Source organism: Heptranchias perlo, unplaced genomic scaffold (genome assembly GCF_035084215.1).
Source record: "Heptranchias perlo isolate sHepPer1 unplaced genomic scaffold, sHepPer1.hap1 HAP1_SCAFFOLD_47, whole genome shotgun sequence".
Taxonomy (NCBI): Eukaryota; Metazoa; Chordata; class Chondrichthyes; order Hexanchiformes; family Hexanchidae; genus Heptranchias; species Heptranchias perlo.
Window position 1 is genome coordinate 8,192,056 of NW_027139484.1, and position 17,157 is coordinate 8,209,212.

The 17,157-nt window shown below is 46.3% G+C and overlaps 1 long non-coding RNA gene across 1 annotated transcript; it reads right to left on the reverse strand.

The window, feature by feature from the left end:
* Positions 1-4,732: 4,732 nt before the first annotated feature.
* On the reverse strand, positions 4,733-16,812 carry LOC137313342 (uncharacterized). The gene is made up of 3 exons (XR_010961030.1): positions 16,572-16,812; positions 9,267-9,595; positions 4,733-6,430 (listed from the first exon to the last, which is right to left on the reverse strand). It is a non-coding gene; the product is annotated as an uncharacterized lncRNA (long non-coding RNA).
* Between the last annotated feature and the right edge of the window lie 345 nt (positions 16,813-17,157).

Genomic DNA, 17,157 nt, shown 5'->3' on the forward strand with positions numbered 1-17,157 from the left:
GACCTACTTTTGTCTTCACTGATCTTCTTCTATTTACATACTTGTAGAAGTTTGTACAGTCCACTTTTATGTTCCTTGCAAGTTTACTCTCATACTCTATTTTTACTCTCTTAATCAATCGCTTGTTCCTTTTTTGCTGAATTCTAAACCGTTTCTAATCCTCAGGCTTGCTACTTTTTCTGGCAACTTTATATGACTCCTCTTTGGAGCTAATACTACCCTTAATTTCTTGTGTTGGCCATGGTTGGCCATTTTTCCATTTGTGTTTTTGTGCCAAAAAAGAATGTGTAACTGTTGCAATTCATGCATTCGTTCTTTAAATGTTAGCCATTGCTAATCCACCGTCATGCCTTTTAATGAAGCTTCCCAATCTATTATAGCCAACTCACTCCTCACACATTCGTAGTTTCCATTGTTTTGATTTAGGATCCTAGTTTAGGATTGAACGACTTCACTTTCCTTCTTAAAGAAGAATTCTATTATGTTATGGTCACTCTTCCCTAAAGGACCACGCACAACAAGATTATTAATTAACCCCTACTCATTGCACAATACCCAATCTAGGACAGCCTGTTCCCTGGTTGGCTCCTCAACGTACTGGTCTAAAAGACCATCTCGTACACACCCCAGGAATTCATCCTCCACAGTATGATGGTGATTTGGGTTTAGCCAGTCTATATGTAGATGAAAATCACCCATGATTATTGAAGTACCCTTGTTACATGCATCTCTCATTTCCTTTTTGATGCTGTCCCCAACATTACCACTACTGCTTAGAGGCCTATTGAAAACTTCCACCAGTGTGTTATGCCCCTTGGTGCTTCTTAACTCCACCGAGACTAATTCCACAGCGGCCATCTTGACAAAATGGCCGCATGTACGGCGGCCATCTTGGTCAAAAAGGCAGTAAGTAGGCGGCCATATTGGACAAAATGTCGGCAGCACGGCGGCCATCTTGGACAAAATGGCGGCAGGTATGGCGGCCATCTTGGACAAAACGGCTGCAAGTGCGGCGGCCATCTTGGTCAAACTGGCGGGAAGTACGGAGGCGCTCTTGGACAAAATGGCGGTTATTACGGCAGCCATCTTGGACATAATAGCGGCAAGTACCTCAACGCTGTTCTACAGGAAGAGAAGGAGGCCATTCAGCCCCTCGAGCCTGTTACACAGTTAGAAGAGACCATTCAGCCCCTCAAGGATATTGCACAGGAAAAGGAAGAGGCCATTCAGCACTTCGAGCCTGTTAAATAGGAACTGGGTGTCATTCAGCCCCTCGAGCCTGATAAGTCGGAACGGGAAGAGGCCATTCAGTCCCTCGAGCATGATATACCGGAACTGAAGGCCAATCAGCCCCTCAAGCCTGTTACATAGCAACAGGCGGAGTCCATTCAGCCTCTCGAGCCTGTTGTACGGGAACTGAAGGCCATTCAGCACATCGAGCCTATTGCATGTGAATAGGGCTAGGTCATTCAGCCCTTCGTGTCTGTTATACAGGAACTGGACGCCGTTCAGCCCCACGAGCCTTTTAGGTAGGAACAGTAGGAGGCTATTCAGTTCCTTGAGCCTGTTCGGCCATTCAATTAGATATGTACCTTAACTCCATCTATCCGCCTTAGCTCCGTAACCCTAAATATCCTTACCTAACAACAATCTATCAAACACATTTCATGAACTTTCAATTGAGCCCCAGCCTTAACAGCTTTTTGAGGGAGAGAGTTCCAGATTTCCATGATCCTTTATGTGAAGAAGTGCTTCCTGACATCACCACTAATTTTAAGGTTATGCCCCCTTGTTCTGGATTCCCCACCAGAGGAAGTAGTTTCACTCTCTCTAACCGAGCAACTCCTTTCATCATCTTAAACACTTCAATTGGATCACCCATTAATCTTCTATATTCAAGGGAATACAAGCCTAGTCTATGCAACCTGTCCTCATAATTTAATTCTTTTAGCCCCGATATCATATTTGTGAAACGGCGCTACACCCCCTCCAAGGGCAATATATCCTTCCTGAGGTGCAGTGCCCAGAATTGAATGCAGTCCTCCAGATGGGCTCTAACCAGAGCTCTGTACAGCTGGAACATAACTTCCACCCCTTTATATTCCAGCCCTCTTGAAATAAAGTCCGACATTCTATTTGCCCTTTTAATTAATTTCGTAACTGTCCACTAGCTTTTAATGATCTCTGTACTTTGATCCCTAAATCTCTCTGCTCCTCCACAGTTCCGAGCTCCTCACCATTTAGAAAACTCTCTGATCTATCTTTCTTAGATCCGAAGTGGATGACCGCACATTTCCCCACATTGAACTCCATTTGCCACAGTTTTACCCACTCACATAATCTCTCAATATCCTGGGAATGCTTGGTGGTTTTGTTTGGTTGGAGAATGCTTTACATCGGATCGTTATATTAAAACGATTACAATTGTTTTTTTTTATTTTGTAAAGTTTGAACAAGATCATTATTCCCCGATCAATAAAATGTCTGTGTTTTTCAGATAGTGGCGACAGTTCAGAGATAGTTGCCTTTTACCTACTTTAACGAAGTGAAATTTTGCTGATTTAAAATCAGCTGTATTTCTAAGCTTGAAAAAGCAGCTCCTCTGTTAGGTGAGGCTTCAATCCCAATGTCTCAGTGTTTCCGTTTGTCCTGATATCAATGTAACATTTGAATGGCTCCAGGTAATGAACAGTGAAAGCCCTTCAGATTATGTCAGCCACTCGTTCTATCCAGTGCCTAATAGTGCCTGCTCTTCAGAGGGTGACAGATTCACACGACACTGGACCTTGTTTTAGACTTTAGCTGCCAAACAAATTGGTGAAACAGTAAGAGAATAAACACATAGTAGCAGTAAGACAACAGTTTTACTGTAAAGTTCAACCAGATCCTTATTGGAAAAGAAAATATATCTGTATATATATATATATATATATATTGCATAGACTATAGCACGGCAAGAAAGAGACCATTCGGCCCATTTGGGTAAATCAGTGTCTCCGGGATTCCCTGTTTTACTACAACAACAATAACAACATTATCTATATTTGTACACTACATGGAATTGCATCGAATGTACAGCAGAGAGACAGGGTCCTTTCGGCCCGCCTGGGTAAGGAAATATCCCACAGAGTTCCCACAGTGAGCAAGTGATCCCAAAGTGCAACCAGTGAGAGTGCCCCATTGATCCACAGTGTCCCAGTGACCCACAGTTCACCCAGTGATCCCACAGTGATCGCAGAGTGACCCAGTGATCCTACAGTGCATCCAGTGATCCAAAGTGTCCCAGTGATCCCAGAGTGTCCCAGTAATCCCAGAGTGTCCCAGTGCTCTCAAAGTGATCCCAATGATCCCACAGTGCAGCCAGTGTTCTCACAGTGCACCCAGTGATTGCACGGAGCACCCAGAGGTCCCAGGATCCAAACTGCATTTGTGTAAAAGTTGCAGAGACTTTCTTTGTACATATTTATATCAATATATATATATATATATATATATGTACAAAATATTTATATATTACATAGAATGGGTAAAGTAATTTCTCCGGTAACGCCACGAAGCTGAAACAAAATGGTGCCAGTAAGGCGGCCATCTTAAATAAAATGGAGGCCATTGTCCCAGTGATCCCTCAGTCAGCCAATAATTCCACGATGATCCACTGATCCCACAGTGTCACAGTAATCCCACAATGTCACAGTGAACCTGAAGTGTCCTAGTAATCCTACAGCAACCCGTGATCCCACAGTGCTCCCAGTGATCCCACAGTGACCCAGGCAAATCTCACGTGAGCCACATTGAGTGCAGCCTGTGGTGAAGGCCTCGGTCAGTTCGCTGTGGAGAGAAAGCCTCTTGTCCAAGGATTCATCCTCCTCCCAAAAATTGTCTTTCCACATCTTCATGTTACAGCATTTCCACAAAAAAATATCCGCTGTAGGGAGAGAGATGGTGAAAAGCAATTGATTAAAAACAAAGCAAGTGATTGAAAAGGCACAGCAAGAGCCCAGAGCTCCCTCACACTCACTCACACATACACATTCACACTCACTCACTCACTCCATTACACAGGCAGGCAATCTCTCAGCAAACACCACTGACAAACAAAATCCCCAGTTACAAAGCAGAGAATCAAAAGAAAAGAGAGAAATGTTGTGAGAGAGAGAGAGACAGAAAGATGCTCGGGCAGACTGAACAGCACAAGTTGCTTCTCTCTCTCCAATACAAGTTTGCACGGTTTTCATCTCCTGCTTTGCCACTCACTCCCTCACTCACCCACTCCCCCTCACCCCTCCCCTAAAAAGTGCTGGTCTGTCAGCCTGTCCTAGTTCGTGTTTGCTGCTGGGTCCAAATTGCCCCTGTGCTCATTTTCTCTTCTGTTTCTGGAGCAGGGGACAAAAAGCCCGGGCATTTTTTGCTACTTCACCCTTTATGCTGCAGTTTGCAAAGGTGAACGAACTTTCCCTTTGCTCTTTTCTCTTGTTTTAATTCGCAGTGGATAAAAAGCCTATAGTTTGTATTCAACTTACAGTTTGTGGCTTTTTCCAATCAGCCAAAGAGTTCAAATAAATTCATGACATATAAAAGAGCCAAAGCGAAAAAGTTTTTTAAAAAACCTAATACACAGCATGATCCCTCACTCAGTTACAGGGTCAATCACTCAGCAACATTCATTTACACGGAAACAAAGCCCAGTTTATAAAGGAGAAGAATCTAAAGAGTAAAAGATTGAGAGACAATCTTTGTCGACAACAACAACTTGTATTTATATATTACAGCAACTGCTATAACATCAATTTGTTTATATATTAGTATATGTGTATTATTACAACTACTGTTACAAAGCTTCCATAAGGGCAGTTGGGGAAAAGCAGAGCGGGAAATGGGACTAATTGGATAGCGCTTTCAAAGAGCTGGCACAGGCACAATGGGCTGAATGGCCTCCTCTTGCACCGTACCTTCAATGAAACCATGAACAACATCTTCAACGCCGTGAACGTGAAAAAAAATGGCCACCAGTCAGGCGGCAATCCTACTCAGCAGTAAGGCGGCCAACTTACTTGGAGGGCAAGATGGTTATATTGAGAAAATTGGCCGCCATGAAGCTTAAAGAAAATTGCCGGCCTGATCCTTGAACTAAATGGCCGTCAATAGGGCATCCATCTGACTGAGTGGTAAGGCAGCCATCTAACTGAGGGACAAGGCCGCAATGAATTTTAATCAATATGGTCCCTCTGACCTTGAATCTAAATGGTCACCAGTAAGACAGCCATCTTACTGAGGGACAAGGAGAAGCTTGTTCTGGTGAGAGATACGGAAAGGGTTAATTTGCTGTCCCTGTTAAATCACTGTTGCATTACAGTTAAAGATACAAACTGAGTGAAAATCGCACTGGCTGGTGTTTAACACAAAGACAGCGGTTCAGTGAGGGAATTAAACACCAAATGTGAACTTCGGCAAAAAAAAGATTAACATTTGGTTATTTGGACGTAATGGTTCAACAAAAGGAGAGAGCAGACATTCGGAGGAAAGGTCCGATTAGCCATTTTGTGTAGAGAATGCAATTCTAGCTTCTATTAAATAAATCAGAGTAAAATTGGACTCAATCTGAATGTCGTTCTGATCTGGGATTTAATTCATTTCTCCATTATTCATATTTTTCTTCAATCTGAAACAATAACAGTATTTGTAACAGAAACAGAACAGGAGAGTGCTGCGGGACCCTGTCCAGTATATTATCACTGCAGCAGAGGTAAAGCTACAGTGTGATTTATTAGAGAATCCGGCAGCTCGCTGGGAAAGTTACACATGGTCCAGATGGAGGAGCAAAAAGGTGCAAAGTGGTTTTTACTTTAATTTGGGGCAATTAATTTTTATCTCCACGATGCTCTTTTTCCTAAACAAACTTTAGGCACAAACTATGGCTTTATAACGAAAACAATCATTTATTATTAATTCAATAGAAAAAGAAATGACATTAGAATTTAAACAACACCTTGGGTTTATGTCCGATTTAGAATTGCTTTAACAAAAATAAAACAACACATTCTCAATTCTCAAAATGCATAACCGTTTGGAAATCAAATGTCTATCTTAGAGTTAGTCCATAACGAAAGTTATGTACTGATGGTTGGCTCAAGCTTGCCGAGAAGATTCCAGGTATTTTGATGGATACCGTTGTCGTGTCGCGTGACTTTTTCTTATATCCAGGTCATCTTCTTCACAGGCAATCTATAAACCAGCATCGAGGCATCAAGCTGGGAGGCAGCGAGCAGTCAGGAAGATTCCAGGTGAGGTGGTGCTGCCAGGAAGCGAAAAGTGAGGTTGGAGCAGTTATGGTGGATCTGTGTCTAACTCCACTCAACTTCTGCCCAGCTTTTAAAGACCGTTTCTACACAGAACAACACCTCTGGGACGCTGGCTTGTCAACAATAGGTTCCTAAAAATACAACCCACGATTGATTGACACTTCACTTGTTTTCTCTCAGTGTCCACAACGTAACCAAGTTAAGTCGGCAGGAGTTCAAACGACCTCTAGCCCCCCTGGAATCGTTATTATTGCTATGGTGATCTATCCTCTGCTGTCTGATCTTTTACAATGTGTCATTAACAATCCTTTCAACAGCCCTTCCACCTTTTAATCGTCACTTTCCTTCAGACATGATGAAGCCGATTTAGTCTCAGGCTTTCGTTTATCGTATGATTATTTACTACACAGAGCAGCTGGGAAACTCCTGCAGTAAGCAACGGTCAGGGTCAGGTACACAAGACTGAGTGACTTTATTCTGCAGCCTCCAGGCATCATCTTTAGAAATGTCAAAATTAAATCCACAAGAGTGTTACCCCAGAACAAACATGAACTGTCTGGCCTGCTTCATCTGCTGCTGTTCTGCTGGTCAGCACTCTCACACATTCCAGGCTGATTACACAGTTTCTTTGTTTATTTAATGCTTTCTGAGACCTATTTTCACTCCCGTCTCTACCCTCCTGTCACTTTATATGTTTGTCCATGTTTCACCCTGTCTGTTCTCTTTTTATATGGTTGATCTCTGTTTATTTTCTGAGTGTTTTTCTATCTTGTTATTTCCACTTCTACTGTAATTTCAGTCTCTGTCGCTGTTTATCTCTCGATCTTTTTCTGTTACTCTTAGTTTTTATCTGTACGCCTCCCTTTCTCTCTCTCTCGGTCTGTTTGTCGCTGCCTATATCCTCTCTCTGCCTTCTCTGTCTTTTTTCCCATCTGCCTCCCTGTCTCTCTCGCTCGTTCTCTCTCGTTCTCTCTCTCTCTCTCTCTCTCTCTCTGACTTCATCTGTCTTTTTATCTTTCCACCTCTCTCTCCGTATCCTTCTCTCTCTTTCTGTTTTCCTCTGTCTATCTCTGTCTTTGTTTCTCCCTGTGGATCTACTTTTCCCTTTTATTTCTCTCTATTTCTTGCTGCTTCCCTTTTCATCTGTCTTTATTTCATTCTGTCTGTTTCTCACTCTCTCCAGCTCTGCTTCTGTTTACTTCTTTCTCTCTGTTTCTAGTTTACTTTTCGATCTCTTCTTTGCATCTGTTTCTGTATTTCATTGCATTTCTTTCAATATCTGTTTTAATCTTTGTATTTCTCCCCCTCTCCTGTTTTCTATTAGTCTCCATGCTTTCTATTCCACTTTCTCTCTTTCTGTTACTGTCTCTTTATGTCTTACACTCCCCTGCTCTGCCTCTCCCTCAGTCTCTAGTTATTTTAAATGGATTTCCTCCGTCTATTTACCTCTCCGTTTCTATCACGTTGTAATTCTTTATCAATGTCTCTCGTTCGTTCCATCCATGTCTGCTTTCTCTCTCTCTCTCATAATATATGTGCTTTCTTTCTGTCTTTATTTTTCTCTCCTGTCTTAATAACTCTCTCTTTATTTCTCTGCATCGCTGAATAACTCTGTCTCTGCCCTTATTTATTACGATCTCTCTCACATTCTCTGCCTTTTATGTGAATCTGTCTTAATTTTCTGCGCTTTTTAAATCGTTACATGTTTTTTGTCCGTGTGCCTCTCTCCGTCTGTCTCTCTCCATCTCTCTGTCGTTCTCGCTCTGTCTGACCCTCTCTGTCTGTCTCACTCTCTCTGTCTGCCTCTTTCTGTCTGTCTTCTCCCTCTGTCTTTCGCTCTCTCTGTCTCTCTCTGTCTTTCTTTCTCTCTGTCTCTCTCTCTATCGGTCTCGCTCTGTCTGTCTCTCGCTGTCTGCCTCTCTCTCGCTCTGTCTCACTCGCTCTGTCTGCCTCTCTCTGGCTCTGTCTCTCTCTCTATCTCTCTCTGACTGTCTCTCTCTCTCTCTTTCTGTCTCTCGCTCTATGTCTCTCCCTCTCTGCTCTCTCTCCCTTTCTCCCTCTCCATTTATATGGAGTGCGCAAATTCCAATTAGACCCTAAACAGCTACTTTAATTCCCAGCTTTGCCCATTTATCGGGGTGGTGATTTAATTCAAGTCCAGCTGAGCTCCTTCGTGCTGACATTTCGAGCAAAAATTCAAGTGTCGTCTGTGGAGTAAATGCTGTCTCAATTGGTCAGATTATCAATACAATATAACATCAGAATCAGATTTCACATCATTTCAGGACTCTGTGCTGATAATATAAAATATAATTTCTATCCGCTGGGAAGTGTAGGGGATGGAGAATGAAATGGGATTTAGTTCTAGTGCTTGAAACCCTTCAGCTCTTTCTATCGTTTCATTTATTTAACAATTAGATTGAGTGGGTATTTCACCCCGTTCTTCAGCTCTTCTCTGAATTTAGTCTGGGTCAGGACATAAATACACGTGTTTGTGCACGAACTGAGAAGCTGCAGCATCTTTGATGAGTGATTTGTGATATAACAAGGGTCAGTGTGAGAGTAAAATGACCGAATGTCTGCAATTCACATGTAAATGTAAAAGACAACCTGTGTCAGCCACAACAGTATAAAACTGCCCGATATACTGAAGAGTAAAATGATGGATTTCTTTCGGTTCTCCATCTCTGCATCACTTTGATTCTCTCCATTGCTGCGGCCCCGGAGTCCCCTGCGGACTAGACTGGACACTAAAATACGCCTGACAGTCAGAACATTGAACAGAAAAATCAGACAGACCGGGAGACAAGGGGTTAAAATGAGGTGAAACATGTCAAATGCGGCCCATGCGGGGGAAGTACGGAAGCTCGGTTTACCCACACAAAATCAGGGAACATTATCAATTATAAATTGAGGTTCATATATAAAGTACGTGGGGACACTTTCTAAACAGCCCAGCATACTCACTGTTCCCAGATCCACAGCCGCCGTTCTCTCGGTGCAATATTTAGTTTTCAGCTTCTCGCAACAAATGGCCACAAATCGATCAAAGGTGAAAGCGACTGTGAGCCAGACAGAAACCACCGTGGTTGCAAAACCCAAGAACCTAATAAAGCTGCACACAGGAGTAATGTCCAGGAATGACCGTGGGAAATACATCACATTAATCACCGTCAATATCGGACCAGTGATAACGACCAGGAGATCGGCCACTGCCATTCCCACCAGGTAGCGACTGATACATTTGGAGAGACCGCACTTTCCTCGGGACAGGATCACAATCGCCACCAAGTTAACTGTAAGAGAGAGAAAAGGAAGCAGAGAAATTACTGATCAGACCTGGAGCCAAAGCAGCAGTTTGAGAGGATCTGGGGTGAAATTTCCCGCTTTGTTGCTGCATCGAAGGGTGGAAAGTGATTCATTGACCTGGGCAGCGCTTTCGGGCAGAGAGATGTTTTTTTTTTAAACACAATGATCAATAACGAATTGGGAGATGAATACAGGAAATGAATAAAGTGAGCACCGAATCCAATGGAAGGGCTGCGTGAGGGCACAGTGCGGTGGGGAAGGGAGAAAGGGTTTTGAACACCGGCAATCCATCGGATTAAAGCCGCATTTGGGTTCCAAACGGACGGGGAAGGAGAAGGAAAGGTGAGGAAGTTGAGGGGACAGGGGAAGAAGCAGCTTGTGTGTTGCTCTGGTTTAATAGAGTCGACAGTGAGTGAGATTGGGAAGGAGTCCAGGAAAAGAGTAGTGTAGATGAACGTATGCGGGCTGGAGGTGAGTGAGGAGCAGATGGTTTGGGAAAACGGACAAACTGAAGGAACCGACGAGGAGACAGAGGATTCATTGCAGTGGGAGGATAGGCTGGGATTCACAGGGAGAGACTGCAGCAGAGTGTTATATGAAATCTAATCTATCGCTCCCACGAACACAATCCAACTAATACATTCAACAGTTCATTTATGTGGTTATTGGTGTCGGGGAACATGTGTTGGGTATAAAATGTCCAAAATAAATTTAATTTGCACATTCAATTAAACTTAAAATGAAAATAATTAATCAAATCAACCACGTTGTTTATTGAATTCAGGCTAGCTTTAAAAATACAGAATCCGAATATTTCATTATGATCAAGAAATTACTGATTCTATCATTTAAGCAAATTCTAATTATGTTTAGTGTCAAGTTGGAAAACAAGGAACATTCACAAAAACAGACTGAGGACCTGAGGGATATAAACATGAGGAGCGAGTCCCACAATAAAAACTCACCCAAACTGACCGCATCATAATAACACCTTCAAATCACATTTTCTCTGTTTAATTGTACTGGAAGTTTCAGCAGTTCATTCTGATGAATTATTCACACAACAGCCTCTCGCTTTCCCTCTCAATCGCCCTCTCTATCACTCACTCTACACTCTTTCCAAAGTAGATTTTCATATCCGATTAAATCCTATCATCCTGTGCCTGCATTCTGTTCACCAGCCCCGGGTTCCACCGATCCTATTTTCAGTGTCAATTTGTTAAATAGTGAAGCCTCTGTGGAATCGTTTAAAATTTCTACCGATCATCCAATTCTCCACCTGTTCACCTACACTGTTCACTTCCTCTGCAAATCATGGAATAAACAGAATCAAATGCCTCTCCCAGGCAGATCTCACAATAATTGAGATTCCTTCTCCTGTAATTATGAAGTGAAGTGATAGATGGCGGGATTGTTCAATTAACAAAACACCAAAATTACACGTATAATCTACAGAAGGGTTCTGATTCCAACAGGGACAGTGCAAACTGAGACAACATAACATCAAAACATTTCATTTCACAGCGAAGTCCAGTGACAGTCAGTGAATTCATCCATGTGAAGCAGAGAAGGAGATGTGAAAGAATGAGCAGAAAACTCAGTTCAGGAACCAGACATCTGAAGCGGCGTCAGATACACACATAATGAAATAATGTTTCATAACAGTGATCACCAATAAATACCCCACTGACCTGGCCCAACACCCATACCCCACTGACCTGGCCCCACATCCTACCCCACTGACCTAGCCCAACACCCATGCCCCACTGACCAGGCCCCACATCCTACCCCACTGACCTGGCCCCTCACGCATACCCCACTGACCTGGCCCCACACCATTACCTCACCAAACTGGACGCACACACACACACCGCACTGACCTGGACCCACACCCATACCCACCGACCTGGCCCCACAACCACACCCCACTGACCCGGCCCTACACACATACCCCACTGACCCGGCGCCACACCCATACCACTCTGAACCGGCCCCACACTCATACCGCACTTACCTGGCCTCATACCCATATTCAACTGACCTGGCCCCACACCCATACACACTGACACGACTCCGCGCCCATACACCACTGATCCGGACACGCTCCCATAAATCACTGACCCGGCCGCACACCCATACCCACTGAACCGGCCCCACACCCATACCACACTGACGTGGCCCCACCCTTACCTCACCAACCTAGCCCCACACACAGACACACCGCACTGACCTAGCCCCACACACATACCCCACCTCCCTGGCCCCACACCCATACCCCACTTACCGGGCCACGCGCTCAAACCTCACTGACCCGAACCCACACCCACACCACATTGACCTGGCCCCACAACCTACCCCACCGACCTGGCCCAACACCCATACCACATTGACCTGGCCCAACACCCATACCCCACCGACCTAGCCACACACACCAACACCCCACTGCCTTGGCCTCACACACATACCCCACTGACCTGACCCCACACCGATATCGCACTGACCTCGCCCCACACATGTATCCCACTGACCTGGCCCCACACCCATACCCCACTGACGTGGCCCCACACCCATACCTCACTGACCTGGCCCCACACCCATACCCCAATGACCTGGCCCCACACCCATACCCAGTGACCTGGCCCCACACCCATACCCCACTGACCTGGCCCCACACCCATAACCCACTGACCTGGCCCCACACCCATACCCCACTGACCTGGCCCGACACCCATACGCCACTGACCTGGCCCCACACCCTACCCCACCGACCTGGCCCCACACCCGTACCCCACTGACCTGGCCCCACACCCTTACCTCACCAAACTGGCTCCACACATACACCGCACTGACCCGGCACCACACCCATACCCTCTGACCCGGCGCCACACCCTTACCCTCTGACCCGGCCCCACACCCATACCACACTGACGTGGCCCCACACACCAACACCCCACTGCCTTGGCCTCACACACATACCCCACTGACCTGTCCCCACACCGACACCGCACTGACCTGGCCCCACACCCATACCACACCTCCCTGGCCGCACACCCATGCCCCACTGACCGGGCCACGCGCCCATACCTCACATACCCCATTGAGCTGGCCCAACACCCATACAACACTGACCTGGCCCTACACCCATACCCCACTGACCTGGTCCGACACCCTACCCCATTGACCTGGCCCCACAACCTCCCCCATCGACCTGGCCACACACCCTACCCTACCGACCTGGCCCAACACCCATACCCCACTGACCTGTCCCCACACCGACACCGCACTGACCTGGCCCCACACCCGTATCCCAATGACCTGGTCCCAAAGCCATACCCCACTGACCGGGCCACGCGCCCATACCCAACTGATCTGGCCCCACACCCATACCTCCTGACACGGCCCAGACACATACCCCACTAACCAGGCCCCACACCTATACCCAACTGACCCGGCCCCACACCCATTACTCACTGACCCGGCCCCACACCCATACCCAACTAACCCGGCCCCAGACACAAACCCCTCTGTTCTGGCCCCACACACATACCTCACTAAACCGGCCCCACACACATACCTCACTAACCCGGCACCGCACCCATACCTCACTGACTCGGCCCCACACCCGTACCGCTCTGACCCGGCCCCACACCCATACCGCACTGATCTGGCCCAATAACCATATGTCACTGACCTAGCCCCACACCTGTACCCCTCTGATCCGGACCCTTGCCCATACCCCACTGACCTGGCCCCACACCCATACCCCACTGACCTGGCCCAACACCCATACCCCACTGACCTGTCCCCACACTGACACCGCACTGACCTGGCCCCACAGCCATATCCCACTGACCTGGCCCCACACCCATACACTACTGACCCGGTCTCGTGCCCATACCCCACTGACCCGACCCCACACCCACAACACACTGACCCGGCCTTGCGCCCATACCCCACTGAGCCGGCCCCACACCCACACCGCACTGACCTGGCCCCACACCCATACCCCCTGACACGGCCCAGACACATACCCCACTAACCAGGCCCCACATACATACCCATCTGACCCGGCCCCACACCCATAACTCACTGACCTGGCCCCACACACACACCTCACTGCCCCGGCCCCACACACATACCTCTCTGCTCCTGCGCCACACCCATACCCCTCTGACCCGGCCCCACACCCATAACCTTCTGACCCGGCCCCACACCCATACCCCACTGACCTGGCCCCATACCCATATCCCACTGAACTGGCCCTATACCTGTATCCCACTGATCCTTACCCGTGTCCATATCCCACTGACCGGACCAGGCGCCCATACCCCACTGACCCGGCCACACACCCACACCCCACTGACCTGGCCGCACACTCATACCCCCTGACACGGCCCAGGCATATACCCCACTGATCAGGCCCCACACCCATACCCATCTGACCAGGCCACAGACCAATACTTCACTGGCCCCACACCCATACCCCACTGGCTCGAACCCACACCCATACCCCATTGACCCGGCCCCAGACCCATACCACTCTGAACTGGCCCCACACTCATAGACCTCTGACCCGGCCCGACATCCACAGCCCACTGACCACGCCCCACACCCAGACCCCACTGACCCGGCCCCACACCCCACTGACCCGGCCCCACACCACACCCCGCCGACCGGTCCCCACACCCGCACACCACTGACCCGGCCCCGCACCCCACTGACCCGGCCCCACACCCACACACCACTGACCCGGCCCGACACCCACACCCCACTGACCCGGCCCCACACCCACACCCCACTGACCCGGCCCGACACCCACACCGGACTGACCCGGCCCGACACCCACACCCCACTGACCCGGCCCCACACCCACACCCCACTGACCCGGCCCCACACCCACACTCCACTGAACCGGCCCCACACACACACCCCACTGACCACGCCCCACACCCAGAACTCACTGACCCGGCCCCACACACAAACACCACTGACCCGGACCCACACCACACTGACCCGACCCCACACCCACACCTAGACACCACTGACAGGGAGCAAGAGGTTATTCTACAAGTTTAATTTCTGAATTATGAAGTTTGATGTGTAACAGGAAGTGAATGTGACAGGAGACGAGTGCAGCATTAAGTGTGACACTTACAGGAAGTGTGCGTTAGAAATAAGACTTTTATTTCATCACTAGTGCATCTCGATGGCCTTGCTCATACTGGGCCAGATGAACTGGAATGTGTTCTCACTGTTTGTTGAAACAGGCCAGAATGGGAGGCGGACATGTGTGAATGTTCACTATAATACCAGCAGTGCTGGGAGGACTGAATAACTCGTGGAATAATAATCTCCATTAAATAAGTATTCACACAGGAGTTATCAATTTCAGAAAAGTATTATTAAACCATGGCAACAGAAAGTCTTATGAATTGTACATATCTGCACAACCTACTGCTGTACTTTAATATTATTTTTCTGGATTAATAACAACTCTTCAAATTTTTTAATCGTATCTACTCCTGGTATGCCGAATACATAGATATGAGTTTATACTGAATGTTTCATGGTCTGAATATATCGATAGGAGTTTACACTGAACGTGTCATGGTCTGAATATATAGATAGGACTTTTCACTGAATGTTTCATGGTCTGAATATATAGATAAGAGTTTACACTGAATGTTTCATGGTCTTTCGGATATAAGTTGGAACCAACGCCTCTTGTACTGAGATCTGACAGATTGTTACCCTGGCAATAGAGGAACTCACTCAACCAAAGTTACTGAAAAGGACATAACAAAAACACCATCACGTGTTTGGAGTTTCGGAAAGACGAAGATTAACCCTGAACATTCAGACAATTTTTCGAACCATGAAGCTGCGATTCCAGCAACGGATTTTTTACACCACAAGAACTGATATTGGGGCTTTACTGAATTCACTATCAGTTCCAGCTCGACAGAACATTAAGCAGCACCGCATCCACAGAAGGACTTCGATAAAACAGTCACATTGTTAAAAGCAGACACCGCCTGCTCTCAAAATCTGATTGTCTTAAACCATCTAAACCTGTAACTGTTAACATTTAAATTACTGAAACATCTGATCGTCACATTCTTTGTACATCTGGAATGTTACAAAATTTGGATAAACGACATTTCTGGAAACTCCAGTTAGTGTTTAAGATGGTGTTTATATTTTCTACTAAAAGCAGACCCCATAATAATCAGGTAATTGTGATGAAAGAGCACAGAAATGAATCTGAATTATATCGGGACAAACATCACTCTCAGTTTAATAAAACGACCCCTCGGCCGAGCCCGAGAGCTGGATCATGTGATCACCCAGAACATTTATTCTGACAACACACAGAATAATCAATCGGAAGAAATTTTACAAATCATTATTAGAATACGATTTACGTATCATTTTATCACCAGTTTATATTTAAGTGATAATCATTTAATTCAACTTCAATTGTGAAATCCAGAAATAGATTTACTGATGGGAAATAACATTAAGTTAAACCCAGTATCCAGTTCAGAATTGTAAGATGATTGATTTTGATAGTTGGATATGAAGTATATTTGAATTCAGTTACACTGTCTGGTACAACATTAACACACAGTGTAATATCGATATTATGGGGGTCATAAAGGTGGGTTGTTTCCGAGTTGGAACTGGGGGCGGAGACACTGTATATCTGCTGGGCTTTGCCTCAGACTGGAGTCACCTCTTAGATCAAACCCCTTTTCTCTAAAACACACACAAGATTAATTTGTGACTGTGTGTTTTGAGACAGACACTGATCTCACTTCACATTACATTGCACGGCCTCATGCTGAATAATTGTCCTCGGTGATTAGACTCTCCCAGTCTCATTCTCACAATTTCCCCCCGAAGCTTTGTGGACTGTCTACAGGACCAGTGTTTATCTGAAGAAATGGGACTTTCTCTTACATTACTCCCCAGTCGATCTATGGAAGCTCTTTGAATCGGAAGGGTTCTCTCTGGTTGCTGCTCTCACAATCCTGTGCTGGTTCACCTGCTGTTGTTCCTCAGTCTCCAATCCCTGTTTACTTCCAGCTGTGGACTTTACTGAATCACTCCGTCATTCACCGGGAGATCTAATTCTGGAAGGGCAGAAAATGAGACCAATACTGACGGTGTGGATGAGAATCTAATCGATAATTTCCCTCGCTACAGAAATTTATGTCCCTCACTGAATCCGCCCCTTCCATTGGTTCAAAACAAATGATTGATACCCCCACCCGCCAATCAGGGCCTGTTCCCACTCACAGAACCGCCCCCACATGTTTTGAACTGACAGAAAGGGCGGAAGTCACTCTCATATGAGAATCTCTATTGGAGTTTTTTGCAGATGTAAATTCGCAGGGTAGATGAAGGGGATCCAGTGGAGGTTGTATATTTGGATTTTCAAAATGCATTCGATAATTTGCCACATAAAAGGTTGTTACACAAGATAAGTGCTCATGTGATTGGGGGTAATATATCAGCATGGATTGAGGATTGATTAACGGACAGA